This window comes from Mixophyes fleayi, chromosome 3, assembly GCF_038048845.1.
Source record: "Mixophyes fleayi isolate aMixFle1 chromosome 3, aMixFle1.hap1, whole genome shotgun sequence".
NCBI lineage: Eukaryota > Metazoa > Chordata > Amphibia > Anura > Limnodynastidae > Mixophyes > Mixophyes fleayi.
Genome location: NC_134404.1, coordinates 228,873,541 through 228,889,149, shown reverse-complemented (window position 1 = coordinate 228,889,149; position 15,609 = coordinate 228,873,541). Strand labels below are relative to the sequence as shown.

The 15,609-nt window shown below is 43.8% G+C and overlaps 1 long non-coding RNA gene across 1 annotated transcript; it reads left to right on the top strand.

Annotated features, from left to right (window-relative positions):
• Positions 1 to 1,705: 1,705 nt before the first annotated feature.
• On the top strand, positions 1,706 to 4,778 carry LOC142142900 (uncharacterized). The gene is made up of 3 exons (XR_012689385.1): positions 1,706 to 1,779; positions 3,186 to 3,435; positions 4,672 to 4,778. It is a non-coding gene; the product is annotated as an uncharacterized LOC142142900 (long non-coding RNA).
• Positions 4,779 to 15,609: the final 10,831 nt, after the last annotated feature.

The following is a 15,609-nucleotide window of genomic DNA, read 5'->3' as shown; positions in this document are numbered from 1 at the left end:
TGTTTTTCCAGATTCGTGACCTGGTAGCTGTGTGACCAGAGAGTACACATAACTCCTTTGCCTTCCGGCATTCAGGGATGTGGTAAAGATTGCAACAGAGCCAAGGAGGTGCAAGGACACATGGTAACACTTGGCTACTAGGTACTATTTCCATCTATAAAATTATTTTCATTAAAAACACTTTGCATATGTAGTACTTAAAACTGGTAGCTACACCATCATTTCATAATTGAACATTATTCCCAATATATTGCATGTAGCAATTTTAATTACTACATGCATCAAGCAGGGTTGATGGACTGAACTGAGAGTTGGGGATATAGAGGAAGGAGAGGGTACATGGGAAATTGGTGCTGGAGGATTGTCAATGGTATATTGTGAAATAAGGTCAGTGAGACAGGTGAGGTTATTGTTGACTGTCGTGAGGTTACGGTATAAATTTTGTTCTGTAATACCCTGCAAATCACAGGTATATTACTGTATGCAATCATTCAGAAAACTACAGTTCCCCAGAATGCCTCTGGGAAGTAAAATGCAAATTGCATATACTATTTTGGGATGGGCAAACTGCACTGAATGATCTAGAAGGTTCCAGAAGATTCTTGGCGAAAAGAGGAGGAGCCAAAAGCGGACTGGCTAGTGTGAGAAATGATGTGTGTGACTGCTGGCTTAGCTAATGTAAGATCTTCTCACAAAGAGCCACTGAATGCTATGGCTGAAATTTTGTCCTGAGGGATGTTTGCAGCCAGCCCAGAAAGAAGCACCTTTGCAGTATAGGAAAAGACCTAACTTGCCACTGCCCAAGAGATGTCAGCGGGACTCATATGAACAGTTGAAAGAAGACTAGAAGTTAATTGGGAGGTGCACAATATTTTCCTATTCTAAATATAATCACAATAGTTGAAAATAAAATAAAACATAACTTTTATTCAAAAAGAGTTAAAATAATATAAAATTAGCTAAATAATTGTAGTGAAATTGTGAACATTAAAACTAGGATGCTCTCCCGTTCTACTTATAAAGTATTATACGGGGAAAATATGAGTAAATGATGTCTGTGTTGGGGTCAAATAAGATGCTGAACAGTATAAATAAATTTGGTATAAACAAACTTGCCTTTACAAGCCATCGCCTCTTTAATTTTTAGCTGCAAAGACGCTGATCTCCCACAAAAAGAAACAAACAGACTTTGATACATTTACCCCCCTGTGCCACCTTCTCCCCTCTGCCTCTCATCTATACCCCTGTGCCACCTTCTAACCCTGTCCCTCTCATCTACCCCCCCTTCCCCTGTGCAATCTTCTCCCCTTTTCCTCTTGTCATCCTGCAGCCCACTTCCACCACTGGGTATATATGTGTTTCAAAATCCAAATTTATATAGTGTATGTCGGGTAATGTAAAGAAATTAGAAATTTTTCAATTTCATATTCATAGGCTATGATTTCTATTTTTCTACACATAGTTAGCTTCTATTACTGTGCAAATAATGCAGGTGTAGCCGAGATATCTTATATTTCTTCTCTGCAGTGAGAGAAATCTGTATAGGCTACACCTGTATTTTTAAGGTTACCAGTTGCACAGCAATACAAAAGAATGATGTGACTAAAAATAGAGGTCATAGCTTAAATTGTAATATATATTATTATATCAGAAAGCAATTTTAAATAAATTACAGCTGTTTCTGCAGTAACTTGACATCGGGCAGAAGTGGAGCTTAGACAGTGTTGAAAGCATCAGGCATCAGTGTATCTGGACTGCAGCCTTGCCAGCCAGGAGAAGGTAAGAGTTGTTATTTTTTTTACACTCCACCTTGAACCAAATACTGACATTTATTTATATATATATTGTTTGCTTTAGACTGCCAGAGTAGGAGGGGGGGGGGGGGGGGGGGGGGGGTTTGCCTCAAACTTTGCCTAGGGTGCCTAGAGATCTTGCACCGGCCCTGATGGAACCCACCCTACTCTTTCCATCCATAAACCCCTTTCTGGCTTTTTCACAAGTCTTTAATCTTGCAGCAGCTCACAGCTACTACAAACACACATTCTCCTGGAGTTTTAAAAGCAGTATGTTAGAAATCTGGGAATCTAACATACCTGTTGCAATACACTTCACCCTTGATTCTGTCACAGCTATGTAAAGTGTCACAGATAGGGCCTTGTTACTTACCACAAAATCCAATGCAAAAAGGCTATTACTGTCTCCAGCAGCACAAAAGTTTATTGACATGCACAAAATGGCAGGGCTGACTGACTCAGCAGCTGTTTTATAACGGACGCAGGTGCATTCTCCAGCGTTGGACTAAACCGGTAGGCCTGGTTTAGTCCAACCCCTCATTGCCTGGATACACGACAGTAGTTAATTTAACAAACAAGCTAGTCAGCATCTTAGTAATGACATTGAATTGTTCCATGTGTGACGTGCAGATGCACTTACGTGTAGTGAGAACCAAAAGCTGTGCAGGATATTGAAAAGTGTTATTCACTTGTAAATATGTGAAATGCTACTTTCTCGTGCGCTGAGCTGCGGGTCCTGACAGCAACACTTGACTGTTGCTTTCGGCCCACAGGTCGCTATGTTGGCAATGAGCAGAAACGTAATGCCTCTAGGGCTGCCTGCAGACGCCTGCTGGACCAGTTTGGAAAACGGCACTCCATCGTGCAGCTGCGGCGGAGATGGAGCGATTTGAGGAGGCAACTGCCCGACCACCCTTCATCATCATCATCAACATTTATTTATATATTGCCACTGATTCTGCAGCGCTGTACAGAGAACTCATTCACATCAGTCCCTGCCCCATTGGAGCTTACAGTCTAAATTCCCTAACACACACACAGACAGATACTAGGATCAATTTTTGATAGCAACCAATTAACCTACTAGTATGTTTTTGGAGTGTGGGAGGACTCATGGAGTGTGGCACTCATAGGAAACTCACGCAAACACGGGGTGAACATACAAACTCCACACAGATAAGGCCATGGTCGGGAATTGAACTCATGACCCCAGTGTAGTACTTGCTAAGTAATAGTCATGTATGGAATAACTATGTTTCTTGCCAGATCAAGTGTAGAGGTGTGTTTACTTTGCCAATGATGGACCGTGTGGTATAGGATATTTCACATTGGAAGCAAACATGATGTAGATGACTTTATGTATGTTTGAGACAAGTCATATTTATCCAACAGAATGCCAATGCACCCATCGCCACGACCACCGCCATGAGGGGATACATGTTCAGCTGGCCCAGCAGGAGGATGATGTTGCTGCCCAGAAGGAGGATGAGGGAAGAGGTTGCTGCCAGGCAGGAGCATGAGCCAGTGGCCCAGGAGGAGGAGGTGGCAGCCCAAGAAGACAGCTGAAGTTTGACAAAGTCGCCTCTTCTCTTCAGCAGCCAACATTAACAGGCTGAGCAGCCACAGGTGCTGGTTGAAGAAAGTAAGTACAGGCTTAATGTAATGTATTATTATTATTATTATCATTTATTTGTTAGGCGCCACAAGGTATCCTCAGCGCCGCACACAGTACTAACAGTAGACTATACAGGGTGAAACCATACAGAACAATGAACAAAAAGTACCAATACTTCAGAAACTCCGGCTAGTCATATGCAATAAAGACGGAGCAGAAGAACAGGTATGGAGACAGGAGGGGAGGGGGCCCTGCTCATACGAGCTTACATCCTAAGGGAGGGTAAACAGACCAGGCACAAGAGGAGCCAGTTGAGGCAATAGGAGAGAAGGGAGGACGAGCTAAAGGGAGGAGATGGGGGTTAAGTAGATGGTTCGTAGGCTTTGAGGAAGAGGTGAGTTTTGAGTGCACATTTGAAGGAGCACAGAGTAGGAGAGAGACGGATGGAACGAGGGAGGTCGTTCCAGAGAAGGGGGGCTGCATGGGAAAAGTCTTGGATTCTGGGGTAGGAAGAGGTGATAAGAGTGGAGGAGAGGCGGCGGTCGTTGGCCAAGCGCAGGGAGCGGGCAGGAGTGTGAATGGAGAGGAGGTTAGAGATATAAGGGGCAGTAGAGTTGGAGAGAGCCTTGTAAGTGGTGGTGAGGAGTTTGAAAAGGATTCTGTAGGGGAAGTGGAGCCAGTGTAAGGCGAGACAGAGGAGGAGCGGCGTGAGAGGAAGATGAGTCTTGCGGCCGCATTGATTATAGAGCAGAGGGGACTTTTAAAAGTAGACTTTTAAAAAATGTTTTTGGCAGCAGAAAGGTTTGGACATCTGAAACAGTTTTCCCTTCTCATGGTCACAGTTTACAATACCCGAGAGCATCCTAAGTACCCCAATGGTAAACCTACCCCCACCCCACTTCTTGTCTTGTGTGGAGCTGGCGGTACAGCAGTGGCAGAAGCTTAGCATTTTATTTTAAACATTTCAAATAAAAAAAATGCTGGTAGACCACTTACCCAGGCCAAGGTAGCAAACCACACATATATAGATATATATCTATATCTCTACATCTCTCTCTGTTATTTTACAAGTGCCTCAAATAAACTAAATACTTCTGAGTACCACTGTGTTCAGCATAACATAACTTTGGCCCGTTTTTCTCTTACCATTTGTGAACTCTACGGAACTTGCAAAATGTATTGAAGTGCACCCATAGAGCTAGCATTTCACCATATTGATGTAGTAAGAGTGCATTGTCAACTTTTTTTATTTCCTTTTTGCAGCGTACAAAGAATTCATGATGCCACATCACAGCCACACCCCATGACGTCCCCATCCCAAGTGCTTTCGAATCAAATAACAAAGCAGGAAAAAAATATTTAACAAAACAAAAAAGCAGAAAAAAAATAATTATTTAATTGAATTGTTACAATTTTTTTATTAAGTATTATTTTGAAAATAAAATAGTTTATTTAGTTTGAAAAGCTTCTCTGTGTGTTTGATTTATGTTTTTAAAAATGGGCATTGAGGTTTCTGAGCTTAAAAACTATGGGCTTCAACCACCTAACCCCTTCTCCCTCACCAGCTGTACCCAGCTTCATGCTGATAACACTAGGACCCTTCCCCTGCATCCCTGGGTGGTGGGAGAGGGGGAGACAGTGATGTAGTTATATGGATATAAATACTTTTTTTCCCCAGGGCCAAAGATGGCCAGGATGCCATTGGGTGTCTGTGATGGTGACACTTGTAGTAACAACAAGCACCTGAAATCCTATGGCTGCCAGGGCATGCTGACACATTGGGATCACAACTGTCAGCATTCTTTGATACCCAGAGGCCACAATAGGGGAACAAAGTAGCTTATCATAAGGAACTAGAATCCCATCTTTAAAACGATCTTGAATAAAAAGAATATGAATTCATCCATATTAAAAATCCCAGATTACCCCTTTCCCACCATCCACTTAAGAGTCATAAGAAACTAGATAAGCCACCTGGTAGACTGTATTACTTCTAACCTATCAGAGTACATTGACAGTTTTGTAGCCACTTGTTGCCCAACAAACAAGTACATGTGTATATATACTGATCGGCCACATTAAAACCACTGACAAGTGAAATGAATAACATTGATTATCTTGTTGCAATACCACGTTTTCTCTTGTGGGGTGCTCCCAGTATGCAGTGGTTAGTACATATCAAAAGTGGTCCAAGGGTGGAGAACCAGTCAACTGTCGACAGGATCAGGGGCGCCCAAGGCTCATTGATGCGTGTTGGGAGCAAAGAATAGCCCATCCGATCCAATCCCACAGAAGACCTACTGAAGCACAAATTGCTGAAAAAGTTAATGCTGACTATTATATAGAAAGGTGTCAGAGAACATAGTACAGCTGCATAGCCAAATACCGGTCAGAGTACCCATGCTGAACAGGGGTGTCCATCACCTAAGGTGCCAGAATTGGCCCATGGAGCAATGCAAGAAGGTGGTGTGGTCTGATGATTCTTTTACACCATGTGGACGGCCGGGTGCTTGTGCGCCATTTACCTGGGGAAAAAATGTTAAATGGATGCACTATGGGAAGAAGGCAAACCAGTGGAGGCAGTTTAATGCTCTGGGAAATGTTCTGTTGGGAAACCTGGCATTCATGTGGATGTTACTTTGCACACGTACCACCTACCTAAACATGGTTGCAGGCCAAGTACACCTCTTCATGTCAACGGTAATCCCTGATGGCAATGACCTCCTTCAGCAGGATAATGTGACTTAACCTTCAAATTCCCAAGATCTCAATACAATCGAGCATTTGTGAGATGTGCTGGAAAAGCAAGTCAGTGCCATGGAGACTCCACCTTGCAACTTACCTAAAGAATTTGCTGCTGCCAAATACCACTGGAATCCATGCCTCTATGGTCAAAGCTGTTTTGGTGGGACGAGGGTGACCTACACAATATTAAGCAGGTTTTAATGTTGTGGCTGATCATTGTATAGTTTGTGTTAACTTTTTAGACTGCTTATTTCAGCAGAAATCTGTTTTGTTGCTAATGTTAGAAAGTATTCTGTTTGTTACAATCTTACCATATACTCCTTATGCAGAACTACTATTGCTATTTTGTGATACTCTTATAAACTTCAGCTTGCTTACTAATACATAGATTTCACTCTCATTTATTCAAGTATACATTACCGATCTTCTCAGTACATTTTGTAGTGTGCTTAGACTATTACTTTCTTCTCTCCATTGTGTCCATGAGGAAGGGATACCTCATATCTAGTCAGAGCAGCACTTGAGATTAACACTGGTTACACAGCAGAAAAAGGATCTTTACCTGTAATAAAAATAAAAATAAATCAAACCCCTTAACAGCGCTCCTTCCTACATACTGTTGAAGGATACATCAACCCAAGGGAATCCTTTGAATTTTGTAGGACTTGTGTGAACTTTTGATACACTTGTGTGAAAGGATCTTTACCTAACTGCATTCAGTGGACTCCATAGTGACTGGCTGCATTTTGCGAGATCTAAGGGCACAGCATTCGTTGTTGTATTTAAAGCTCTTTTCTCAGGAGACCCAGTATTCCATCAATGACCTCCTGACGTGGCTGCACTCTAAATGGGTTGCCAATTCTTATCAAGGTGGTAAATGGCACTCCATCCCCTTTCTTTTGAAGTTCAACATCGTCCAGGACGCCTGCACCTCAAATTGGAGTGCCAGGCTTCACCTTAGCTAGTTTGTGATCACCCTGGGGAGGAAGGTATGTGCATGATGGGAGTGTATGTGAGGAAGGGGTTAACTTTCCCATCAACAATGGGTAGCTCCACCACTTCCTCACTTTTGCACAATTTTAAGGCCTAGCAGGCCCAATATAAAATGAGCTACTAAGAGGAAGGACTATAATATGTTGGCTCAATCGGTGCTACCATCTGTGCAAATCTGGTTGTATTGTAGATACCACATCACTCCCATACTTAATCCTCCTCACACATGCTCCTGTGTTTGCCTAACAAAGCCACTGTTGAACAGTTCGCCCTTGGTAGTCAAAGATAGAATGTTTTTGACCTTAGGGACCAAAATGTTAACTATTAATCAGAATGGTTTTCCAAACTCCATCCTATCTAAGGCAAGCCAATCTGGCTATTCCAGTTCTGGACTTTTTCATTATATCACATCACGACTTCACTAGTTCACATTACTTGTTTTTCTTTATGGATCACTTCAGGATAGAGGAAAAGTGATTAATAAAGTGGAAATTGGTGAGTTTGGGTGAGTGTTTAATTCAAATAAAAAGTTTTCTTTCTGTTTCCACTTTTCATTTTATGTGGTTTTCATAAATCTACCCCTTGGTGTTTTTTTATAACACTTTAGGACGTGAATTTATGGGTACTGGAAGGGCCTTAGTGCTATTCAACATTAAGCTGATTGGGTGTTCTTCTGCCCAGGGGATGGGCTGCACAATTTTTACATGCCCAATTCCCTAAGGGCATTCCACCATGTGCTAACCAGGCTGGGTCTGGCTCAAATTATGCCTGGGGGTTCCCATGTTCTGTCTCTTCCTTACATAGCGTGACCTACGCAGTCTGACATAACCTGGTGCTGGTTGCTGCTGGGATATCCCAAGTGTGTTGTTCCTCTGCAGTAAGTAAAGTTTATTAATCATAAAGTGATATATACTTGATGAATAGAGAAACCCATTAAAATAATATTGGCCAATAGGATTTTTTATGACCACTTCTAAATAAATAGATTGTTAAGTTTTGTATACAAATAAAATGATAATTACGAGCAGCATAGCATGAATAACTCATTTTTACCTCTGTGCACTGGAGCCCTTAAGCCTGAAAGTACATGCTGTGAGATTTCTGCTTTCTTATGATCTAAACAGCTTGACAGTGTCCTCTTGTGGTTGTCTCTCACAAGTTCAGCATACTTTTATGGATTATAGTTTTCCTACATCAAATACATATTCTCATACAACAGTCGATTTAATTCAGATAGTTTTTCTTTATATTAGAGACATTTAGTTAACAGCAATAACTCCATTTGAGTGAGTATATTTGTGTTTTTGAAGGACATACATTACAAAAGTATATGAAACATATTTTGTAATGTATATTTCTACAAGACAATACAGCTTACTTATTAGCATGCAAAAAGCTACCTTTACCCACAATGACCAGCATAATACTGGCTTTCAATGAACTCACTTTAAGCTGACCACACATGTGCATTATAAACAAGCCAAGAAAGACCAACATTCCAGTGTATGCTCAATACAACAATTGTTCTGCTTTGATTTATCTGCCTTGGACAGAAAGTGAGGTTAGCTGATATGAGGGGTTATCTGCCCAGCAGGAAACCGTAAAGTCCCCCATTATTATCAAATGCTACATGTGTGTTTCCAACTATCCAAAGATCTAATAGTTTGACAATTAGATAGACTCCTAGGGGTATATTTACTAAGCTGCGGGTTTGAAAAAGTGGAGATGTTGCCTATAGCAACCAATCAGATTCTAGCTGTCATTTTGTAGAATGCACTAAATAAATGAAAGCTTGAATCTGATTGGTTGCTATAGGCAACATCTCCACTTTTCCAAACCCGCAGTTTAGTAAATCTAGCCCCTTATCTTCAAAGCTTTAAATGTTTCCTAAAAACACACTTGTACAGGAAAGCTTATTACATATGTTATTAAGCGTACCTGTTTCAGTAGTCAACTTACTGCTTATAACTTCCTATATAATGACTCCAGTAGATACCATTGTATTATGTCCCCTGCCTTATAGTTCCTTCAATGTCATATGCTCTTCAATACTTTTTCTTTGCATCCAGACAGATATTCAGAGGCGGATTGGGAACATAAAGTGGCCCTGCGAAAAAAATCTGAAAGTGGCCTCATGTGGGCGGGACCAAGTCAAGTGTAGGCAGGACAAACACAAAAAGAGGCGGGATTAATACAAAGTTGATTATGCCATCAGAGGGCTGAATATTGCTCATACCACCGTTGTACCAACATTCCCACTCATGGGACAGAGCCCTAAATCAGGACTTTCCCGCTGAAACATATAGATGTTTATTTAATAACATGTTGCAGAGAAACTGCCAATATAGAAAAATACAGTTGGCAGACTGTCTTGCTCTCTCCTACCTGTTCTTGTTGCTTTACCTACCTGTGGTTGGTGGTGTCTCTTGATTAGTTGCTGCTTGTCTGGATCCTGGAATGTGGGGGGCCCTATTTGGAATAAAAATTAGTACATTAAATTTACAAAACTCCAACAAATCAAAAGCACCCACATTTAATAAATAGGCTTCCCTCCAGCCCCAACATTAAAATGCTAGATTTTATATTTAATAAATAAACCTATTTCCCTCTCTCCAAACAGCCCCAGCAATAAATTAACAGCATTTACATTTAATAAATATAACCATTTCCCACACACATGCCGGCATTAAATAATTCATATTCATATTTAATAAATAGCCCTCTTTCCAAGCTCACCACCACATTCAATAGCCCCAAACCATCACATGTTAAATAGTCTCACTATTAAATTAAATTGCCCCACCATCATTCCACAAACCAAATAGTACCCATTAATTAGCCACCACCTACCTCACACCCATATTACAATGCCACAAGCCCCCTTTGCCAACACAAACACTACATTGCCACAAGCCCCCTTTGCCAACTCACACCATTGCCACAAGCTCCCTTTACCAACACACACCATTGCCATCAGCTCCCCTGCTGCTTTCACACACACACATTACCTTCAGCCCCCCTGCTGCCTTCACACACACACACACACACACACACACACACATTGTCATAAGCCCCCCCTGTTGCCTTCAAACACATTGCCATCAGCCCCCCCTGCTCCCTTCACACACACACAGTCATCAGCCCTCCCCTGCTACCTTCACACACACATTGCCATAAACCCCCCCTGCCGCCTTCACACACACATTGCCATCAGCCTCCCCCCCTGCTGCCTTCACTCACATTGCCATCAGCCCCCCCTGCTCCCTTCACACACACACTGTCATCAGCCCCCCCTGCTACCTTCACACACACATTGCCATAAACCCCCTCTGCCGCCTTCACACACACATTGCCATCAGCCTCCCCCCCTGCTGCCTTCACTCACATTGCCATCAGCCCCCCCTGCTGCCTTCCCACACACATTGCCATCAGCCCCCCCTCCGTTCACATACACACAGTGGAATCAGCCCCCCTTCCGCTCACACACACAATCTAGCCCCCTGCCGCTGCGCACACACACACACGCTAGAATCAGCCTCCCACTCCACTCACACACACACACTGGAGTTAGCCCCCCGCGCGCACTCACACACTCATGGGAATCGGCCTTCCCTCCTTACACACACAGATTGTCACTCACCGGACTGTGAGTGCTACTTCTAAGGTAGCTAGGAACCGTGTCCGTCCATTATAATGAGGTACAACGCATGTGCAGTCCCTTCTAACCTTCAGTTCTGTTCCTTTAACTTAATTGGCTGATCAGGCAACACTCCCTATATTAAGCACCTGTGGTCAATACCACGTTGCCTGATCTTGGAGTCTCATCCCCCATGAGTCTCTGAAGGTGTTCCAGTGCCTCCTCGTGTGTTCAGCTTATGCTGATTCCTGTTTGCCGTTTGTGGTTTCCAGACCACTTCTACTCCTCATGTTCCTAGTGACTTCAGCAGCTGATTCCTATCAGCTGCCTCCGTGTATCTACAGTTACAGATTACTGCAAACTCTCCTGTGTTTCATCGTGACTCCAGCAGCTGATTCCTATCCGCTGCCTCCGTATATCTACAGTTACAGATTACTTCAAACTCTCCTGTGTTTCATCGTGACTCCAGCAGCTGATTCCTATCCGCTGCCTCCGTATATCTACAGTTACAGATTACTGCAAACTCTCCTGTGTTTCATCGTGACTCCAGCAGCTGATTCCTATCCGCTGCCTCCGTATATCTACAGTTACAGATTATTTCAAACTCTCCTGTGTTTCATCGTGACTCCAGCAGCTGATTCCTATCCACTGCCTCCGTGTGTCTAACAAGTTACAGATCTCTCCAACTCTCCTGTGTTACATCGCTACTGTTCCAGCTGATTCCTGTTAGCTACTTCAGCGTGTCTACAGAGTCCTGCTCGTCTTAGCGCTCCAGTCTGCATTCTACCTGCCGTTAGCTGACCCGCTGCCTACTGCTTCTACAGTGTGTCCATTTGTGTCAACTTGCCTGTTAGCATCGAGTCTACGCTCCTCGGCTTCCAGCTCTGCTACATCGCTTCAGCTCTCCCGTGGTCTCCTGCTGTTCAATTCGATATACTACTGCTTCCTGAGTATTTTGTCGTCCTTGCTGGCCTACCTACAGTGCGCTGCACCTACCTGCCGCTTCCATTCTGCAAGGACTTCTCATCTCGTCAGTTCCCTGCCGCTCAGGTATCCCTGCAGCTATCTCTAACAGCCTGCTCATCTGAACCACGGTATGCATACTTCTCATTGAATGTGCTGGTGTATTGCATATCCATCTGGACTGAGTTGTTCTCCTCCGGAGTTTCCATCCTCTGAGACTATTGCTATTATTGACTGTGTTTCCTTTTGCTGGACTATTCTAGTGACTTTGTTTATCTGTGCAGTGCTGTTCATTCATTATTATTATTGTGTGCAGTTCAACGTGGGATCAAGTTCAGTGTACCCGTGTAGACTCTGCATTGCATTTATCTCCTCTTGTCCTTCCTCACATATATATTCAGTGGTACAACTTGCTAGAGGCAGACCACTGATTCCTGTTTCCCTGTGTCACCAGTTGCATATATCCTCTCACATAAGCAGTGGTACAACTTGCTACACGCAGACCACTGACTTCCCCGTTACCTTCACCTGGATTCCATTCCTTCACTACAGACAGCGGTACAACTTGGTATACGCAGACCGCTGACTTCCACCTCCTTATTACTCCTGGACATTCCTTCTCACTATAGCAGTGGTACAACTTGCCGTGCGCAGATCACTGACTACCCTCACGTGTCCTTGTCCATCCGAATCCACGTGTTCAGTTACCTATTGTTTACCAGTGCTGCTAGTCATAGACTTTCTGAGCATTCTCTAACCATCTGCTGTTTCCAGTTCCATTATCACCCTGCCACCAGAGTATCATATACCAACTCTACTGCTCTGATAAGACCATCACCGGGTAATACTGGGTAAAGACTCCTAGTGCCCGTGACACAGATCCTGCCATAATCCCACTTCCGCCGCTCTCACTTACCTGTCAGCCGCTTTCAGCTGCGCTTCTCTGCTCACATGGGATGGCACCTGTCACATGGTGCGTGTCCCATGTGATTGCGGGATAGGCCACTCACAGGGGGAGATCTGCGGCCCTTGTTTCCAAAAAAAAAAAAAAACAGACAGGCGGCCTCATAAGGTCATCGGCCTACCGGAAAAGTTCCCGATAAGGTCTATGACCAATCCGCCCCTGCAGATATTAGTTGGGTGGTTCACGCAGAAAATACTTTTGTGGATATTTATTTTAATTAGGGGTGCAATGCACCTCTGTATATAATTGCAATGTGCTGATTTTTTTATTTTGTGTTGTATTTCGGTATAGTAAATGCATTGATTGCTGAGACAGTATACTAGGGGATGAAATTGGATTTTTTTAAACATTTCTGAAGAAAGTCCCCCATGCTAATTTGACCTTTTCATGTGTGAGTGTCCAACACACCCTTAGCCTGAAGGCACAGCAGGGTAATTAGACTTGTTAGGCTTCCTATCTCTCTAAAACAGGATGCAAGTAATATAGGAAATCACAGATTGATTTTTGTAAATTAAATTGTGTTAAATGCAAGATTACAGGATATATTAAATCCTGATGGTAAGTATTGAAAATAGTGTATCAGCTGGTTTGGTGCCAGGGAGGATCAGCTGGATTAACCCCTGTCAGGCTGTGTCCAAAACGACATAAAATAAGCACAGTTTAACCATGTAGTAGTATCAAACTATCTGTTACTTCTGTGAAGATCGCTAGTACCACAAACTGGTATGTGTAGCTGTTGTTATTAGGACTGCTTGAGCAAATAAAACATCACTGTGTCAAGATCCTGCTTTGACACCGACTTACTTGTGGCAATTCCTCTGACCTACAGATTAGACTAATCTAATCTGTTACCTGGCTGTTCTGAGGTTGGGACCCAGCATTCCAGTAGTAATTCTCTGACTGCTAAAATGCAGCTCTGACCAGTGTGATAGGCCAAGGTGAACCATCCATAGCAAATCTGATCTAAAAGGGAGAGGTCAGGGCTACCAGCCCATGTGTACCAGCAATGGGGTGCACTAGCAGCGAGAGTTACTCAGAAGGACGCATTTCTAGGCGCCAATGTAGGAGCCTACTGTTGGTAGCAGGCTCCTCCTACTGCAAAAGGAGGAGAACATTTGGGATAAAGAAACGGGACAGATCAAGGCAAGCCCAGCCAATCCCCAGCAACACAAACAGGGTGGCATAGAAGGTCCATCATGTCACAGATTTCTGGTGGGATAACCCCTGGCGGATTTTCATGTACCAGTCAGGAGAGCCGAGTTATTCATGATAGGAATAACTGCAGCCAGGAGAAAGCACTGAATGTTGGATTACGCCAAAGTATCCAGGGCGGACCTTGAGACTCTGTGCAGTGCCAAGGTCATTGATACCAAGCATTCGCCAAACAGGGAAGAGATGAGAGCAGCATTGAGACAATGGCATCTACAGCATGGTACCCTGGTGGAGGAAACTGATGGCGGCAGTGGCCAAGGCGGCGACCCAGTTCAAAACTGGGACAAGGTGAACCAGTCCTCCAGACAGAAGCGACTTCTTCTCAACAGACTGTACTTGCAGAACCAGTTCCTCTGTCCTATGATGAGCACAGGCCAGCTGGACAGTAGATAGAGCTGGCAGCCTCACGGGAAAAGGCAACGGAAGCTAAGTGGGCACAGGTCATTGAGGCATGGGGAGAAGAGGGAAGGGCGCCAGCCATGCAGCCCAGGGGGATGCGCCTCCTACAGGATCAGGACTGTCATCTTTACCTTGCACTAAATTTGAGGACAATGCTGGGAATATTGATGAGCACCTGCAGATCTTTGAAAGGACCTGCAAGTTACATGCTGTACCAAGAGAGGAATGGGATAAGCATTTGGCGCCCACACTGCAAGGATTTGCAGTGGAGGCCTACCATGGAGTAACCTCAGAGAACTTTGCGGACTATGATATAGTAAAAAAGGCATTTCTTAGATGGTACACTATTACCCAAGAGACCTATTATGAGAAGTTACTAGACCATGCCAAGAAGCTCCACGCCACCCATGAGGAGGTTGCCAACTTGCTGTGGAAGTCACCCAGGAAGTGGGTGTGCACAGCTTGTGCACAGCTGGTGCCCAGAACATGGAGGAAGTAATAGACTTAATGTGCCAGTTTCAAAGCCGATGCGCACCGGAGGGGAAAGACTGGGTGCTGGACTGGAAGCCAGCCACTTTAGAAGAAGCCGCCCAGTTGGCGGATCAGTATGTGGCTGTTAGGCCACACTGGCAGAAACTCCCGGTTAACAGCCAACCTCAAAGAACTGTGCAATCAGGGGGACGCTCCTCTTCTACCCACCTCCAAAAGCAAGTATCTAACCATTCGGGTATCTTTCGCCAGCCATCGCCCCGCCCTGTCCCTGGGAGTTACTGTTGTGTTTAAGCCAGTAGAACCACACATGAAAAGAAACAAGATACACACATGAATTGTATATATCATCATCATCATTTACTTAGATAGCAAAACTAATTCCGCAGCGCTGTACAGAGAACTCACTCACATCAGTCCCTGCCCCATTGGGGCTTACAGTCTAAATTCCTTAACACACACACAGACAGAGACACAAACTAGGGTCAATTTGTTAGCAGCCAATTAACCTACCAGTATGTTTTTTTGGGAGTGTGGGAGGAAACTGGAACACCCAGCGGAAACCCATGCAAACACAGGTAGAATATACAAACTCCACACAGATAAGGCCATGGTTGGGAATTGAACTCATGACCCCAGTGCTGTAAGGCAGAAGTGCTAACCACTTAGCCACTGTGCTTCTGTCTTGGTAAGTTTGTATTAATTAGCATAACCTGGGGAGTTCTCTCATCTGTTTTTTTATTTTCAGGGAACAATGTCTCTGTACCCTCAAATATTTTCCCTCAAGGTTTTGTGGCCG